The following is a 17,746-nucleotide window of genomic DNA, read 5'->3' as shown; positions in this document are numbered from 1 at the left end:
GTCCTCACTGAACACACATGTTTCCACTCTACTCCCATTCTCTTTCTCTTCTGGCTGATAAAAGACTGAAGCTCTGAGTCTCTGGCCAAGCTACAGAGGAATGTAAAAGAACACAATGGAGAATGGGGAAAAAAAGAAAGAAAAACCTGTGTATAAGTTAGTTTTTGATGAATGAGGAATTGCTAGCTCACTTTTCTGCCTTCTAGTCTCATCTGCCTCTTCTCATGTTAGTGAAGAAGCTTTCTTCTTTTTGCTTTCTCAATAAAAACCATCAATCTTATCAGAACCTTTCTTCAGAGTTCCAAATTAGCTTCAGTTTTTTGCAATAAAAGTTGGCATAGAAGACTCTTTTTTTTTCCCCATAACGATATATGCAACTAGAAACCTGGTACCCTGAAGCCTACATTTTTCACTCATTAAAGACAATTAAAAATCCACTTTGACTCAAAAAAACTAAATGTTCCATCAACAATTTCTTCTTCCATTTTTTAAACAGAAGCTCTTAAATATACCTGATGAGCACACTCACTATGACTCCGGGGTCAGCTGATGTGGACTCGACCTTAAAGGGCGTTCTTTGCAGCCTCCTTACCTGTCCCCCAACCCCCACTCCAGGCTGCTTCATCAATTTATATCAAGCAGCTGTTTTTCAATCAATTACATCATATTGTTGACTACAGTACCAAGATCAATGCCAGAGAGAGGCATATTTTTGGTGGGTTGGACCATCTGAAATGGTAAAAGGTGCTTCATAGTATTCTGAGGCTTGTAATCTCTGCATCCTGATACAGGTATGACTTATCTTTGTTATTGTATCAGCAGCATCTTAAAACCTAGAAGGAATCCATACAGACAGGCTGATCCATCCCCGTCTTCACACTGTTAAAAGATTATTTTTCACATTTGCATTTGAGGCAGCTGAGGCTCAAAGAGGTTAAGAGACTTGCTGAATATGTTTGTTAAAAGGCAACACATAGCCCGCACCTGCGTGCACTCTTACACATGATACTGTATACTGTTCATCATGCAGGAAAGACAAAGGAAAAAGGCCCGCTTCATACTGTCGGCAAGTTTGTCATCTTGAGAAAATTAATCTACACATGAAACCCAAAATATTACATTCCAGTGAGCAAATATACCAGCTACCTGACCTGTATTAAATTGTACGAATTTCTTGAAACCCTCAAAATCTATTTGCATAAAATGAAGAAAATAGTAACTGTTTTCATAGAGCTTTATGAGGACTAAATGAGTCAACATACAGAAAGCTCGTCCTAATCCGTGCCTAGCATATATAAACAGGAGCTACTCTTATTCATCAAATCTTGGTGAGTTACTTAAATACAGCTTGAAGGAGACATATTTAGGAAACACAAGATAAAGTACCACTTTCAACTGCATGTAGCAAATATGAAATACTAACTTCAGGGAGAGTAGAGATCAGGTACACAAGCGGCTTCATTAAGTGTTACATAATATGGCATAAACAATGGACTCAGACAAATGAGAAAGAAGGCTGTCGAGAAACATCCAGCTTCGGAGGCTGTGCGTTAGAAATGAAAACTTGACCCTCTTATAATGTCCTTTGCAGTTACCAGATTTAGCCTGAAGTGATTCCATTAGATAGCAACAGCAGTTTCTCTCCTACAAACTAGAAGCAGGGGATCCAAAATGCCTGACTTGTTTCAAGAACACGTAGGATGGGGCAGAGCTCAGAAGCCTGGATGCATGGTGTGGAGGAGGGGCAGAAAACATTTGCACCATGCATGTCCAATTGTATACATTTTAAGACGCAGCTGATGGGTAGGAAAGATGATAAGAACAACAAAACCCTCCATATGCCAACCATTGTTCCCACGGAAGGCCCCAGAAGCTCAGGGGAGACCTCTTCGTCTGGTCCTGTGCTGGCCATTGCAGGAGAGGCGCAACCTGGGGACTCAGAGTTGCTTCTCTTACCTTCTAATGCGGTCTGTCTCGGTGTGTGCGTTGTAGGGACTGCTTCGGCTGAACCCCGGTGTTCTTAGATCCTCTCTATGATGTCTTGTTCATGAAGAGCTAGCTCTTTACCACGAGAGAAGGCGGACTTCCGAACCACCTAGTCGCCATCTTGATGCTGCCGCCCTCCCAGCTGCAGGTGATAAAGCCAGCGCCTTCCTTTCTTTCAAATGCTATCTTCATTGGCAATTTAAGACACCCCGCCACCAGATCATTTTTATTTTTAACCACTCTCTCCATCCAACTGTGGCGTCCAGAGCTTGTGCAGATTGACCCAACCGCTTTCCTTAAGGCTCTACAAAATAAGCCCCATTCCAATGACTGGGTTTTTAATTTCTTGGCAAATGAAATTCCTTTTATTGGTGGAATTTGGCTATTTCTACTTTCTGCTCATGCCGGGACTGAATTCTAACAACAACAGTTAGCCAGAATGGACAAGACTGCGTCTTTACAAGGGGACCAGTAACATTATAGCTCAGCATTCTTTTAAGAAGGTGGGTTCAGATGGGTTTTAACTTTGTTGGAACTCATTTACCACCCCCAGCTAGTTAAGTGTCCTGAGCAGAGAGTGGTGAAGTGGCTAGGAGGTGCTCACTGCCACCATTCAGGGTTCTGTCAACCTCTTTTTATATCAGCTCCTCTGCATACAGAAGAACAATTCATACCCTTGCTAAAGCCAGAAAAGTGAAGCATCCAGAGATATTGCTTTCTAATAAAGTAATAATGTTCCATTAGCTGTTTTGCTGTTACACGTTTTACCACAGACGGCTCTTCTTTAAGCTGCCTGCCCGTATGTGGCCCTGTGATAAATTTTATCAGTGGTCAGCGGGACAGGGTACAGGCTGGGCAGGAGCACAGTGGCTTTTTATCTAGTTTAGTTCCCTCTTCCATGCCCCCCACCCAAAGCGGCATTTTCTGGGTGTAATTTATGTTGTGGCATTTCTGTCAGTAGATGCAATGTCAGCAATGTGTGTTCCTAATGGAAGTTTACATGGAAACGAGATACTTAGCCACAGAATCAAATTAAAGATGGGATAAAACTAATAAAAATTGTACAGCAAAGGTGTTTGTGCTTGCTTATATCTTTAAAAAGTTTTTTTTTTTTTTTTTTAAACGAGGGTTGTCTTTTGCTGGGGAAGTTTGTTTTCCGTGTCTAAAGTACTAGTATAAGTAATATGAATAGGGTTAAAGCTAAAATTGTGTCAGCGCTTGTATTAAAAGCTGCTACATTCCAGAGGCTTTATGGCACTGGGATAATATTTTAAATTAAAATGATATTTAAAGTTTTTGAACCCAGAATGTTTAATCAAAACCTGTGGCATTTGTACCTTGGGGAAAAATATGTACATACGATCTGTATTTTTTTAAAGTTAAAAAAAAACTCAGTGCAAATTTTATTGGAGAAATGATTTCCCTGAATAAATAGTCTTTGTCCCCCCATATAGTTTGCCATAATAAGATTTTCAATAATCCCATTGCAGGATACTGAGAGTATTTAGAAATAGCTGCATATTGCATTAGAAATGAAATAGAAGCATTGTTTAGACTTCTTAGCAAAAGGCCCCTGAGATAGCCCGAGCTCTAGAGTTATTTAGACTCTCAACTTCTCCATCTTAGAAAGAGCTTTTACAGAAATGGGATCCTTATTCACTCTGAGGGAGGGCAGACAGTGGAGACACAGTTAGTGTCCTTTCATGCATCTACAACCTCTCTGTTCCCAGCTCATTCTTTTCCTCATAGAGCACATATTCCCAAGAAACCGAGCGGCTCATAGGCATCGTGAATCCTCTAGCCCGAGTTTTGCTATATTATCATAGGGAGCTTCCTGCCATTGAATTAAGAACAGATTTTTGTCACTTAAATTTCCATGTGTTTCTAAAGTCTTTTTAAAAAGATCTTAATGGCCTTTTCTGCCTTAACTAAAATTTCCTAGTCTATCCATTCATCTTATGGACTGTATCTTTGAATATTTGCTAATATTTTAAGCTGAATGTGAAATGATGGTTGTGTTATGCACAAAGATGTTCAGAAAGATTTACTTCCATGAGGATGTCTGTATTTCTGAAACAATTTTCCTCAAGTCACACTGGTGAGAAAGACTTCAACTCTATTAGTTGAAAATTTTCACCCTTTTCAGATGAGTTAAGGGCCTGTCCTTAGTAATTTTGATTAAAGACGAATGTTTTGAAACTCGGTCCCGGTATCCAAGGTGTATCTCCCAGCGCCCTGCTAGGATTCTGAATAGGCAGCAGAGCAGCATACACAGTTTACACATATCAAAATGCCAATATATGTATTCAGCTTTGTAAATATGCCTTTAAAAATACCTCGCCATATTTAGCCACTCCTAAATATGTATTTACACAAGTCTACACACTGTAAGTGTTTACCTGGGAGACAGGAAAGGTCTCCTTGGTAAATAATATGGGTTTTATAGCCTTTCATGAAGGAATTTTTTGTTTGCTGTGTAAAAAAAAAAAAGTCATCTCCTCTCAGTTATAATTTAATAAATTTTTTCTTTCCCTGTAAATTTACGGCATAGCACTTGAGGTAAAGCCTTGCAATTAAAAAAAAAAAAAAAAAGACAACACTGGTATTAGCTCTGGGTACAGAGTGGCTTTGATTCATTTTGCTAAAGACTATAGAGAGTAAAAAACATGGATATGATTTCTGAAAAACAGACCAATAAAAATAACCTTTCAGGTATATTTTAGAGCTAAGGCTATCGAGTAACTACCTATTTTTTCAGATTTTAAAAAAAAAACAAACAAAAACAGAACCTCTAGGAAGATGTAAATGATTTAAACTATTTTGCCCTGAATTTTCTAGATCACTGCTTAAATTTACACTTTATCATACATTAATAGATATCAGTTAAATATTTTCAACTTATAAACAAAACTGTGTTAAATCTAAGATATGAACAAATTCTTCCAGAAGAGCAGCACTGCCCACTACACCAGTCCGAGGACAGAAAATTTTCAGTGCTTACTCTAACTTGCAAATACATGGCCTTGAGCAATTGAGTTGATCTGACCTAGGGTTCTGAATTTTTAAATTAGGCTGTGACCTACCATAGACCTAATGAATGATAGATCTGTACTCAGATATTAAGTACTGAATACTAATAGCAAAAATTTATCTTTATAAAAAAAAGGTACATTTTTCTTTTCTTTTTTTTAATTGAAATACAAAGTGAAATAGAGCATGATGCTTAAGAATTAAAGACATGTCCCATTACTTGGTAGGTGCTCACAATTTATTCACCATCTTCCTCCCCACCTTTACTCTCCCCTGATTAAGGCTTTTGAAATCACTTAACATTAAGCAAGTGACATCGGCTTTTGTGAGCCACTTCAAGATCCCAGAAATGGATATGGTTTAATTTGGAGTCCATTTTTAAAAGAGAGGATCTCTCTGAAGGGATCACTCTCCTCAACAGCTCACTTCCTTCTAGGAAATAAACATTCAGGATTTCCAGCTGCTTGTCTCTGGAACCACTGAAGATTTTCCTGTCATCGTGGACTTAGAGACCTAGAAGAGAAGAACAACAGAAGAGAAGCCCCTTACATCAGTTCTAAAGATGCTTAATAAATTACAGCTTTGCATTTAAAGGAGACTCCTCTTTCTTTGTTCTACATGTTTCAAAAATGTTCTCTTTCAGGATTTTCTGTGTATGAATGCTGTACACAGAATGTATGAGCGTGATTTATGTTCAGGTGGTGGGAAATATGGGCATTTTTGGCAAGTCCAGATATGAAAATTTTCAGACACTTTTCAGGAGAGAAACATATCAATTTTTCAGGACTAATTATTTTACCCCCAACATAAAATGCCGGTTGAAATTTGTCAGTGCAACACAGGTGCTTACATACTTTCCTATCTCATTTCTAAATGCAGCTTGGAAGAGATCAAGTTTATATATATGATATACATATTTTAAAAATAGGTGTGAAACTGTTTACGTCTCAGATTCAGATGTTTTAAGGTACTTTACTTTTAAGTCTTTTTCTTCCATTTATTCTCAAAATGTTGAAGGATGCATCCTATTATAAAAGAATAAAACAATCCTTTAAAAAATAAAATTATGATTTGTTTTACCCTTGAATGTGCTAGAAATTTAAATACAATGATGTGCTTGATGAACATGGAACAAGGGGTTTTGCAACTAGGTCACCAATTCAAATTTGATCCAGAGAGTACTGAATACCCTACAGCTGTCTATTATGAATTTCTAAAATGAGTGCAACAAATAAATATCTGATTATATTTCCATACAAATTTTATACATACTCTACTAATTGAAATGGAGCATAATGTGCTATTTGTGTATTCAGCTTACACTTTAGAAAATTATTCTATATCATCTAACATTTTCACAAAAGGAATAGTAAATCCACTGTCATGCTAATAATACCCACGCATATGTCCCGAAGGACACAATATATTCCCCACCTTCTGAATATGGACCGAGAAGATATAATTCTTTTGGCTGCATTGTAGATTTCTCACACACCCATGGACATGGCAGACAAGAAGGATCACTCCTGTGTACAGAAAATTCATCCTGGCCATGATGAATGATGTTCCAGGGTACTGCAAGAACTAACTGATGAGCAAAATCACTAACCCTCATGTTGGTATCTGAGTCTGTAGGAATAGGACTGCCTTCTGTCTCTTAATATCTCGCAGACATTTGGCAGGGGGAGTACAATTTCTATTCATTTACTTCTGCCCAGTCACTCCACACCTTATTCCCACTAAGACTCAGGCTCACGTGTGGAGTGCCATAGTAAGGAAAAACACGTGCTCTGCTAAGAACTGCCCCTCCATCTCCCTGCCTGTCTTCCTGGAAACAAAGATGTGGACTTTGACTCTCTTCCCTGAGGGTCCTTTCCTGAAACCATGACAAGATTTCAGAATTCTTGAGTTTGGCTGGAAACTGAGACCTGCATTTGTTGAGGTGAAGGGAGAGTGTGAAGGGGGCTCAGCTAGAATTAAAATCACAAGGCTTCACGTGGCTGCCAAATGTAATCTTAGAAGTACAGTCTCTCTAATTCCTCGGTGGCAGTCCCACTGTAGTCTGCACTGGGGAATCAGTCCTGGATGTACTGTGCTTAGATCTTAATGCTACCTTGTAAGACTGCACAGCATTCAGGGAAGAGAATATAGCTTCACAAGGAAAATACAACCATATCCTATAGAGCTTGGCTAAAAGCACTGGGACTGCTTAGAAAAAAAAAATAGAAGAAATTTGAAATCCCCTTTAAATATCTCTGCTAAGCAGAAGCTGCATTAGGCTTATTCTGTATGGAAGCATCATGGGATGGAGTCTGGCTGAATATTAAAAACTTGGTCTAAGTTGTGCTGTCCTAAGAAGGAAGACTCACTGCCTCAACAGAACTTACTCAGCTTCCAGGCACAGGCTAGATGGCCCCTTGGGAACTGGGGCAGCTGACCTTGAAGCCTCTTTCCGGTGCCGAAACTGTATGGATCTGTAAAACCAAATCACCTGTGAGAGGCCCAAAGGTGCTCATGGAGCAGTGTCAGGATACTTGAGAGTCAGGCTGTATGGTCAGGCCATTCAAGATGGCTGCTCTCTTGCTCTGTGTACATCCCCTGGTCAACCAGACCCAGCTTCACCTACAGCCTGCCCCAGCAAGTGCTTGTTCTAATCCTTACCCCAGAACTGCTTCACCTGCTAGTTCCTTAAAAGGAAACATCTGCCCTCATGATGGTCATTAATCTGAGGAGCTATGAGAAATGTGCCCCAGCTGCTGGTTTCCCTGGTAACTGATGAGCTAACCTGATGTCAATTCCCCTACAAATGGCAGCCTCCTCCTTCCCTGAGTAGTGAAAATTGCTGCCATGTCCCTCCTGCTGCCTGCCATACTTGGAGGGGGTGTTGCTCTAGGACCCGTCTGTTTCAGATGTGTAAGACCCCTATCCAATAAACCACCGACTTCTCTGTCACTGTCTCTGGGCTCTTCCTTTGGTCTCGAGGCTGGGCGAGTACAGGGCGTGCAGGCCTGTGGGGTGCAGCCCAACACATGCCAACTAGGCATAGTCTCGTTTTGGTCTTTTCTAAGTCCAGGACTTCTTTCAAGGAGGATGAATTCCCAGCAGTGAATGTGACTGTAGAAAGAACATGGGTTCTACAATCAGAGGTTCCCTAATTGAGAATCCTGTCTCTTCCATTATACGAGGTGTGTACTTTTGAGTAAGGCAATGAACCTAAGAATCTCAGTCGTAACACTGGGGATTATTATTCCCATATCCCAGGGTAGTTGTGAGCATAGAAAACCATCTGTACACTGCCTGGTATATGCAGTAGGCATTTACTGAAGCAGGTGCATAATTCTGTGGTATATACAGTGGCCTAAAAAGCCCACTTCAAGACATCATGGACAAGGATGGTCATAATTGCTGTAAATTCTGAAGGCACTGAGCTAGGGTGATGTGTGCCTACTTCATAAAAGGCACATTTTCCCATCAGGAATACACACATGTATGTTAATGTGGACAAGGGAAAAGATCCTACTGTGGAAATTGTGCTATAAACACATAAAATGTGGTAAATGAAATAATAATCACAGTGATGAACTTTATCAAAATTTACATGAAATGAATAATGCAAAGGCAGAGGAAATTATTCTTTATGAGCAGCAGAAATCCTTCTACACAGCTCCCCCTTAATTTCAAGATTCTTCTAGTGAAGCAGAGTATGTCTGATTATTAGCACTCTATCTTTTTAAAATCAAATCACCTGAGGATGGAAGCACTGGTCACAATGACAGTAAGAACTGTCTGATTTCTTTGCTAAGGAGATACTGTTCATATTTGGCACTTGATTCTTAAAGCCCCAAACTAAAAGTTTCGATTTTCCTACCAGGAGGGATTATTTTCAAATATGTGATTATTTTCACATATAAATAGTTGGTGAGCTTGATCCAATTTAACTGCTGAGTTTATTAACTAGCTATTCTGTAAAATGTAACCCTCAGCTATAATTATTGTGTATAATTATCTCTGTATTTATTCTACTTTCAGGTCTTAAGCCTATAGTTAACGTGGCTAGTCCTCTGAAACTGGAGTCAAAGATCTTTAATCTGGTCAGTCTTTACCACACGGATGGGGATACTTCTGAAAGGAATTTGGACTTTTACCATCCCCTGAAGGACACTAATAGTTGAACTGGGTTCTTCTCAGTTTTGACAGGAACACGCAATTCACAATGGAATTAGTAGTACTAGTTACAATTCCTACTAAAACGATTCTGTATGCCCAAGAAAGGATGACTAGATTTGATGGAACATTCACTCCTAGGATGACTAGATTTGATGGAACATTCACTCCTAACTTAAACCGGTAACCTCTCATACACCGGCAAGTTAAACACTTTTTACTGTGTCGGTTTCTTCAGACACTGGTTACAATACATGACTTAGGGCAGCATCTACAGATGCCTGACTTTGAGCTTGTGAGCGCTAAAGGGCAGTGGGGAGCTGGCATTCCAGCAGTCCAACTCTCTTGCTCTAGCACAAGCGTTACTTCACACAGGAGAGGGGGCAAATGATTCGATGCCGAAGGCTCTGGGGACAGCCCCTGGCTTCCTGCCCTGCCTTCATGTGGCAGTAATTTCCCTGCACAAGAAGAGGGCCTCTCCTTGACACAGGGTGCCTGCCTTGCCTCCCACACACAAACCCACAAGAAAGTCTGAACCAGCAAGTATTAAGAAGAAAAAGTCCTGACCTGACCACACAGCAATTCTGGAGCATGAGCAGTAGCCACTGCCTCGCTCCTGGCAAAAGCTTCATTGCATCCAACTAGAAGTGGGCATAATAAAATTCCTTTGTCAAGAGTCCCGGTGGAGTGTTGGCAATTGAGCGCATATTCTCCCCTTGCTAGGAACGACTATGGAACAGCATGAAATCTATGCTTTGGCAGCAAGGGAACTTGGTGCTAACATTTTTCTAAACTGAAACAAGACGGATGAGTTGGCCTGATACTTACAAGTTATATGATATGTTAAATCACCTCTAAAAATAAAAACAAAAGATTTGAAGAAAGTTGTGAATCTTATGAGAGGAGAACAGTTAGACAAGCTTTCTGCTTGTAAAAAAGTAATTTTAAAGCATGTTGAGGAGTAGAGGGATCTAAAATACAGAATTGTGAACCTCTAAAAGATGTTCTAGTGTGTTTAGAAGTCAAGGACAGAGGGGTCTGGAAAAACTCCCACAATAATCCAGAGAGTATTTGTTTGCAATTGGTCAAAAATTTCTCTTATCCAGTAATCTATTACAGAATTCAATAAAGGCCAGGCATGGATCACAGACACTAAACAAACACAAACATAAAAAGAAACTGCCCCCACAAAAATCTATTCACAGATATAAGGTATTAAACCCTCTGGAAAGCAAAAGATAAGCACTATAAACTAGAGAAAATGGACTATACGCATGAAAAAGAAATATTCTAGAAAAACACTCAATATTTTTTTTTTTTTCAAATTTCTCAGTGTGATACCTGGTCTTCACTTTTGTCCCTCTCCACCTTTTTAGATTTCTTCAATGGTCAGAGACACTGCCTCAGTTTTCTGCAAAGGCAGGATCATTGCTGTGTCTCTTTTTTCCTAATTGTTGACCAAAAGAAGACAGCCCTAGATTAACACAGTCACAATGCTTCATCCTTAAAGGATGTCTAGAGACTTCTTTCATCAGAATATTGTGCTTTCTCAAAGATCCCCAATGAGTGCAGAGGACAGCCTTGCTCCTGGTCCCCACTCCTAACCTCATGGAGCAGATCCAGGGGAAAGAAACAACAGGGCAAAGCTTCCATTCTCTGAGTTCCCAAGACTCTGTGATAAAGCCACTTCATTATTTGTCGTCTAATTCAATCTCAAGCTGTATTTGATTTGAAAAACACAATGCTTATTAGATCAAAAGCCTGGAGATGATTCATAAAATACAGGACAAAGATACACAGAGTATGCATGAGCATAGCGCAGAGTGACAAAAAATAGAGCACAAGACATGTACATCTCTTCCCTAATATGCCCAAGATTTTAAAAATAAAATGAAGAACCTGTCAATGAGGCCGAAATTGAACCACTCAAACCAGGCTCAGTGTGTACAAATGAGGAAGAGCCAAACCAATAATAATATTGTGGCATTGATTCTGCATGGTTCTCAGTCACACCCACCTCATCACTTAATATATTTTTTTCTCCTAATGTGTGTTCAATCCTTTTGGACGGCTTGGCTCAGAGCTTAGCTAATGGAGCCAAACCATATCCCTTTGGTTGGTCTTAAGCTTGGCTGGACTTTCAATGACTTCCACATATTAAGAGCCACTCTCACAAAAAGGCTTAATATAATAATGAAGTCACCTACCTAACAAGTAGGAAGAATCAGCGTCTCGCCACTAGCCCTGTAAGCCAGGCACTACGCTGACAGCCTTACCACAATGTGTCAATTAAGCCTCACAAACGCTGAGGTAGGCAGCATTCGCCCCATTTTACAGATAAGGGAATTGAGGCCAGGAGGTTAGGATTTTCCCAAGGTGACAGAGCTCGCAAGCGGTGGGACCCTGGTCCGGTCAATTACATTCAAATTGCTGCAGGTCCACAGGCTGTTGGTCTGCTACACTTTGAGGCAAATTTCCTGACAAATTAGGATTTCCACTTCCGGAAAATTTGGAAAGCTTCACACGGCTGGCATCCTGTGAAGAACGGCCAGCATTTCCTGGGGAGCCTGAATGGGAAATAAACTGCTCACCGTCAGCTGGTGCAGAGGTCTAATGTTCACAAACAATTACAAACCCCCTGCCCTCAGCCACCAACCAGCACCTCGGTGGGCAGCAAGAAAAAAACTAGGATGGCAGCACACCCACGATGCAGGTTATTTTTGTGATGGGTGATTTTTTTTTTAATTTCTTTTTTAACATAGTCAATGGAAGCTGAGGTCTCCTGTATGTAAATACTGGGGGGAGGAGTTACACAGTGTGTGAGTTACCTCAGGCCAAACCCAAAATAGCCTGGATACTCCATCCCTGAACTTCAAAGCCAGCCCCTTCCCCCCGCTGCTGCTTGTGGTGATGACAGTGGTCACGGGGGGCCGGGCAGCCTGGGTGGTCCCCCTACCCAAACACTCCCCCAGCCAGGGAACAACAACACATGCCTCGTTCTGGGGTGGGGTAGGCAGAGGAGCAAAAGACCCAGTTGATAAATACAGCCTGCCTTCCCCTAACTGCCCACCCCCGCGACCTGGGGGAAGTCTGCTGTATCCAAACCCACCGTGCTCTCCAAGGCAGCGCTTTTCCCGAGTATGGCGCCCCCTGCACTGTGGGAGGCCTCGTGGCACCTCATTGGTGGAAAAGCATAAAATGAGAAGCCAAGAGACCCAAGTTCTGACTCCAGCTAGCATTCTCAAGCCCCCAGGTCCCAGCATTCTATGCCCACATCACTTTCCCTGGTGGCTCAGTCGGTAAAGAGACCGCCCGCAATGCAGGAGACACAGGTTCGATCCCTGGGTGGGAAAGACCCCCCCTGGCGAAGGACATGGCAACCCACTCCAGTATTCTTGCCTGGAGAACGCCATAGGCAGAGGAGCCTGGCGGGCTACAGTCCATTGGGTCAAAATGAGTCTGCCACGACTTAGTGACTAAACCACCACCACATGCCCATGTCTGATCCTCCTCTGGGTATTGGGCGCTGGAGCTTATTAGTTTGTTTCCTGAAGATGGGAAAAATATAAAATATTTCCCCCAAATTTCCTCCACCCCGACTCTATTAGATAGCACTGAGTTGCAGGAAACAAGCTTTGGTCCTCCAGAGAACTCAACTGGAAATCAGCTCTCACATTTTCCAGAAAGCAGACAGGCGGTCTCAGGGAGAACCCAGGCTCACCTCGGGCATAACTTTTCAGTGGAATCAGGAACTGAGCAGTGATGTGGTCCCTGCGGAGCACTGGAGAATCCTTTCTCCAGCCTCTTATTGAGCTTTAATCTGAGGGATGTTTTCCAGAAAAGCCTGGGAGAAACAGAGAACCACCAACCTATGCAGCTCTGGGGGGAGTTTCTTTTCTTTATGAAACTCACAAAGGAATCAGTCCTATAGGATCTGAAAGAACACTAAGGTTTTTTAATTTTTTTTTTTTTTAATGGCCTCTGGATGTTCTAAGACCACGGGCTACAGAGTGGAGAGGAAGAACTGGCTTTTCTTTGAAACCAGAAAATCCATTTGGCATCGCTGTCCAACAGACACAAGGAAAAGATCCCGTGGTCTCAAGTTGTTTTATCTAATTTTTTCCCTCCTGGTTTTCTTTGTTGTGAGTTCCAAGCTGCTTTACACCCTCCCATCCTTTACAACTATTGAATCTCTTCTACAGATCTGTAAAAATAAACAGGCCATTTCCAGATTACCAGCCAGCAACACCACATCCTGTGTTCGAGCTGATGATAAATAAGAGTGAGGCAGGTAGTCCCCCAGACACATCTGGGAAGCATCCTCTGCTCTGAACAGAAGCACACAGCATTCAATTCCAGCCAAAGCTTGTTTGGCCTTGTGGTCTGCTGAGTTGAAATAGTTATGCTATTTTTTTCCTGAATCTAAAGATTATGTTTTTCCTCTGACACTTTCCCTTTTTAAATTACATACACACACACACACACACATATATACATATACATACATACATATATATAAACCCCCTGGGGGAAAATCTATTGGCTTTAGCCATGAATCCCAGGTGTATTCTAATTAGCTTTAACTTATTAAAAAAAAAAAAAAAGACTTCAAGTTGAAGACAGCTAAAGCAACCAGCAGCCACAGTTTGGGCTAATTAACTCTTCTGGTAACATCCAGTGACTAGAAACTGGGGTCTCAAATATTCTGTGATGCTGTAGCTATTCAGGATCCTATCTGCTCTTTTAGCTTCTTTTAAATTAATCAGCTTTATAATGATTAACAACCCGAAATTATTTTTAGCTCTAGTTCTTATTTATTCTTCCATGTATGTATTCTTCACTTCTCCCAGCTAAATCCTCCAATCTCTGCTTAAAACATACAGGAATTTCATGAAAGCAGCATCACTCTGTCTCCTCCCCACACAAGTGCAAACATACACTGAGGGGGATGTGTAGGGAATAATCTTCCTGAATGCAGCGTCCTCAGAAGCAAGGGCAGACAGCAATAGGGAAAGAAAGCGTAGAGTGTTGCCAGAATTCGCATTTTGCTCCCCAGTATCTTAAGTTGTCATCCCCCATCTCTGTCAACCCCTTAAGGGAATGTGGCTGCCACTCAGCACCGTCTCCTGGTAACTCAGTAAGGAAAACCACCCCTGTGGTCACAGGGCAGCCCCCAGAGGGACCAGATATAGATGCCTGAACCGTGCCCCGCTGTTTGTCCTTCTGGGCAAGGCTGAGACGGCAAGTGGGCTTGGAAATGCTGCAATAAAAATGCACTCAATCCCGTTGACCTCTGTCCTGTGACGGAAGCTTTCCTTTCGGCATGACTTATGTTTGATCCAGCATACAATTTACATGGCCTGAGAAGGCTATTCAGAAAACTTAGACAAAAAACAAAAATCTCTGATCTTCTAATGAGAAAAGAGAATACTGGCCCAGAAATCAAAAGAGCTGGCCTGCAATCCCTTCTTGGCCGTTCACCGGTTTTTGTGACTGGGAAACATCGTTTCTTCACATGAACGTGAAGCCAGACGATTTCTAAGGCCTTCCATCTGCAAGGATTCTATGAAGGGATGTGTGCTCCCCTGTGCCCTTCTGAAGACCAGCTGTTAACTTCTGTGCAGATATAAGGTGGAGAAGTCAGACTCAGGGATTCCAAATTTACATGTCATTGGACCTGAGAGGGAATTTTTAGATACACGTTTACCACTCTTTTCTAACATCAAGAGATTTCGCAGGCCATACCTAGTTCTGCATGAAACAAAGACCCACATGAAACAAAATATTTTCCTGATACAATGATCACCAGTCAGGAGGTTAATTTGCGATTTGTTGGTAAGACAAGAAAGCAACTCTAAAAGCTGGACTAAAATGAATAAATATGACTACAACAATAGAAACAGCAAATGAACATTTTAGTCCTTATTTTGTGCCAGACACTAAGCTAGGGATTTCTGCATGTGTTATCTCGGCTGAGCATTATAAACACTCTCTGTCCTTTCATTCTGTTCTCCAATTATCCCCCCAGGCCGACCTGCCATATGCCCACCTCCTGCACGGAGATATTGAATAAGGCAAGACCTTTATACACAATCACACCAGACCAGTCCAAATCCACCCTGAGAACTTCCACAGCCCTAATCTCAATGCATTACTTCCCAGTGGGAGGAAAAGAGCTCCATATTTGTCAAAAAGAAGTCTCCATATCCGTCTGCCTTTTCCAGGTGCTCCTCCTTGAAGTCTCTGGGAGTATTTTATCTACACAAGGAGGAACACTCTAGTGTCTGGATCAATATCTGTAAAAGCTTTTAAGCTATAATAACCATGATCTTCAGCACTCGATATATTCTGACAAGACCCCCCTCTATGTCAAGTGAAGTGGGTAACTTCTTAGGTAGGGATTTTTAGACCCACTCATTGCCTACTGGTTCTTCCAGTAAAAAAGTCCATAATCATTAAGCTAAATGCAAAGGGATAGGAATTCCCAATTATATAGTTTTAATTCCCTATAAGTCTGACCAGCACAAATTTCATCACTACGTTGTAGTGTTGCTAACTAATGAGTTGAATTTTGGCAGCCCATTAATCTTAATATTGTAAACATTGATTTTTTTTTTCTTCTCTGGGTTTTGAATGGAGCTAAAATTAGCATTTTGCTGTTGTTTTGTGGGATTTTTTTTTTAGTATAACCTCCATTTCAACTTCCTGCTACTGTATATTTTATTACAACAAACAGCTCTATCCTTGACCAGGGTCTAAAAAGAAGTCAGAAGAGTTCTGGGAATAATGGTCCCACCTCTCATTTCACACACTTCCCCTGTCCCTTCTGGGACATGGAGCCGCCATTGACTTCTAAGGAAATTCACTTGAGGCTCAATTAAAACTACAGAGCACAGAGAAGAGGAGGCCTGTCCTCACCTTTTCCTTCCCAGTGAACTGTGTCCAGGACCAATCCTATATAGGAGGACTTTTGAGGGCTTATGGTAAGAGACAAAACTGGGAGGTTCAACCCAGTTCTCATTCATTTGACAACAGAGGTTCACCTCAAGTTTCTCCTCTAAGTACAAATGCCAAAAAACGAAAGCTTAAAGGCTCTCTCCCACAAAGAGAGGACTCACCACTTTCAATTTTCCCCCCGGTTCTCTCTGGCTTCTTGGTCATTGCCATTTAGCAAACGAGTTTAGGTAATAGTAGTTGTACTAGTATAAGAGATATGGGGTATAAACTATGTTAAACTGTCTGAGAAGGTCACTTCATATCACCCAGTTTCTCACTGTGGGATTTCTTTAGCATGCGTGTGTGCATGTTAAATCGTGTCTGACTCTTTGTGACCCTATGGACTGTAGCCCACCAGGCTCTTCTGTCCATGGGATTCTCCAGGCAAGAACACTGGAGTGGGTTGCCATGCCCTCCTCCAGGGGATCTTCCCAACTCAGGGATCGAACCACGTCTCATGTCTCCTGCACTGGCAGGCAGGTTCTTTACCACTAGCGCCTCCTAGGAAGCCCCTTCTCTTTAGAATGTTCTTACTTAAAACAGGCTATCTACTCTTTCTCCTTTTTTTGTCTGTGACAGTACATTCTAGAAGGCTTTCAGCCCTTTCCTCTTATTTTCCCCAGATCTACCACCCTGTGGCCTCCAGTACTTCCTTTCTCTATTGGACCCCTTTAGTCTGTTGCCATCATCATATTTCTGCTGATGAAATACCAGTCCAATCACTAAGCATCATCTGCTCACTTATGACAAACCCAGCAATCAGATTTCTTCTGAAGCATTCTGACATTTATTATTTTCCTTTGATATTTCATGTTACTCACTGAAAGTCTGGAAGCAGTCACCAAATCAATCTTGGGGGGATAAAAAGGATTTCCATGCAGAAGGCTATACTTGTGATGAAGCATAAAGGCCCCAAAGTCTGCAGCAGACAGCCGGGTAGAAATCTCAGTTCCACGGTCTACCAGCTGGGTGTCGTTGGGCATACAGCATAAGCTCTCTGTGCCTCATTTTTCCCCACCTTCAATCTGAAGGTAGGATAGTCTCTGCTTCACAGAGTGGTTGTAGAGATTCAACAAGAACCTGTGTGTAAACCCTTACTTAACACAGCACCAGATGGAAAATAAATTCTTAATAAATGCTAACTACAAAACAAAAATGTTAACTACATTGTTTTAACTGAAGGTTATATCAGTTCCCAGTTGCCGTTTGAGAATTATTACTGTACTGTACCGTTTCATTTGCAGTAACATTTTATTCTATGGTATGAGGAACAGTGGAAAGGTATGCATATATGTATGGGGGAGGGCTTCCTAGGTGGCGCTAGTGGTAAAGAACCCGCCTGACAACGCAGAAGACAAGAGGTGAGAGACGCAGAATCGATGCATGGGTCGGAAAGATCCCCTGGAGAAGGGCATGACAACCCACTCCTGTAGTTTTGACTGGAGAATCCCATGGACAGAGGAAACTGGCAGGCTACGGTCCATACAGTCGCAAAGAGTCGAACGTGACTGAAGCGACTGGGCACGCATGTGTGGGTGTATGTGTGTGTATATGTGTGTTTATGTGTGTG

At 41.6% G+C, this 17,746-nt stretch overlaps 1 long non-coding RNA gene across 3 annotated transcripts in view; it reads right to left on the bottom strand.

The window, feature by feature from the left end:
• Positions 1 to 5,157: 5,157 nt before the first annotated feature.
• LOC122700593 overlaps positions 5,158 to 17,746 on the bottom strand; it is a 173,237-nt gene continuing 160,648 nt past the window's right edge. For all 3 annotated transcript variants that reach the window (XR_006342817.1, XR_006342815.1, XR_006342816.1), the window contains one exon: positions 5,158 to 5,529. This is a non-coding gene — a long non-coding RNA (uncharacterized LOC122700593). The remainder of the gene's footprint in view (positions 5,530 to 17,746) is intronic.

Source organism: Cervus elaphus, chromosome 9 (genome assembly GCF_910594005.1).
Source record: "Cervus elaphus chromosome 9, mCerEla1.1, whole genome shotgun sequence".
Taxonomy (NCBI): domain Eukaryota; kingdom Metazoa; phylum Chordata; class Mammalia; order Artiodactyla; family Cervidae; genus Cervus; species Cervus elaphus.
The sequence above is the reverse complement of the archived record's forward strand: the minus strand, read 5'-3'. Positions and strand labels throughout refer to the sequence as shown.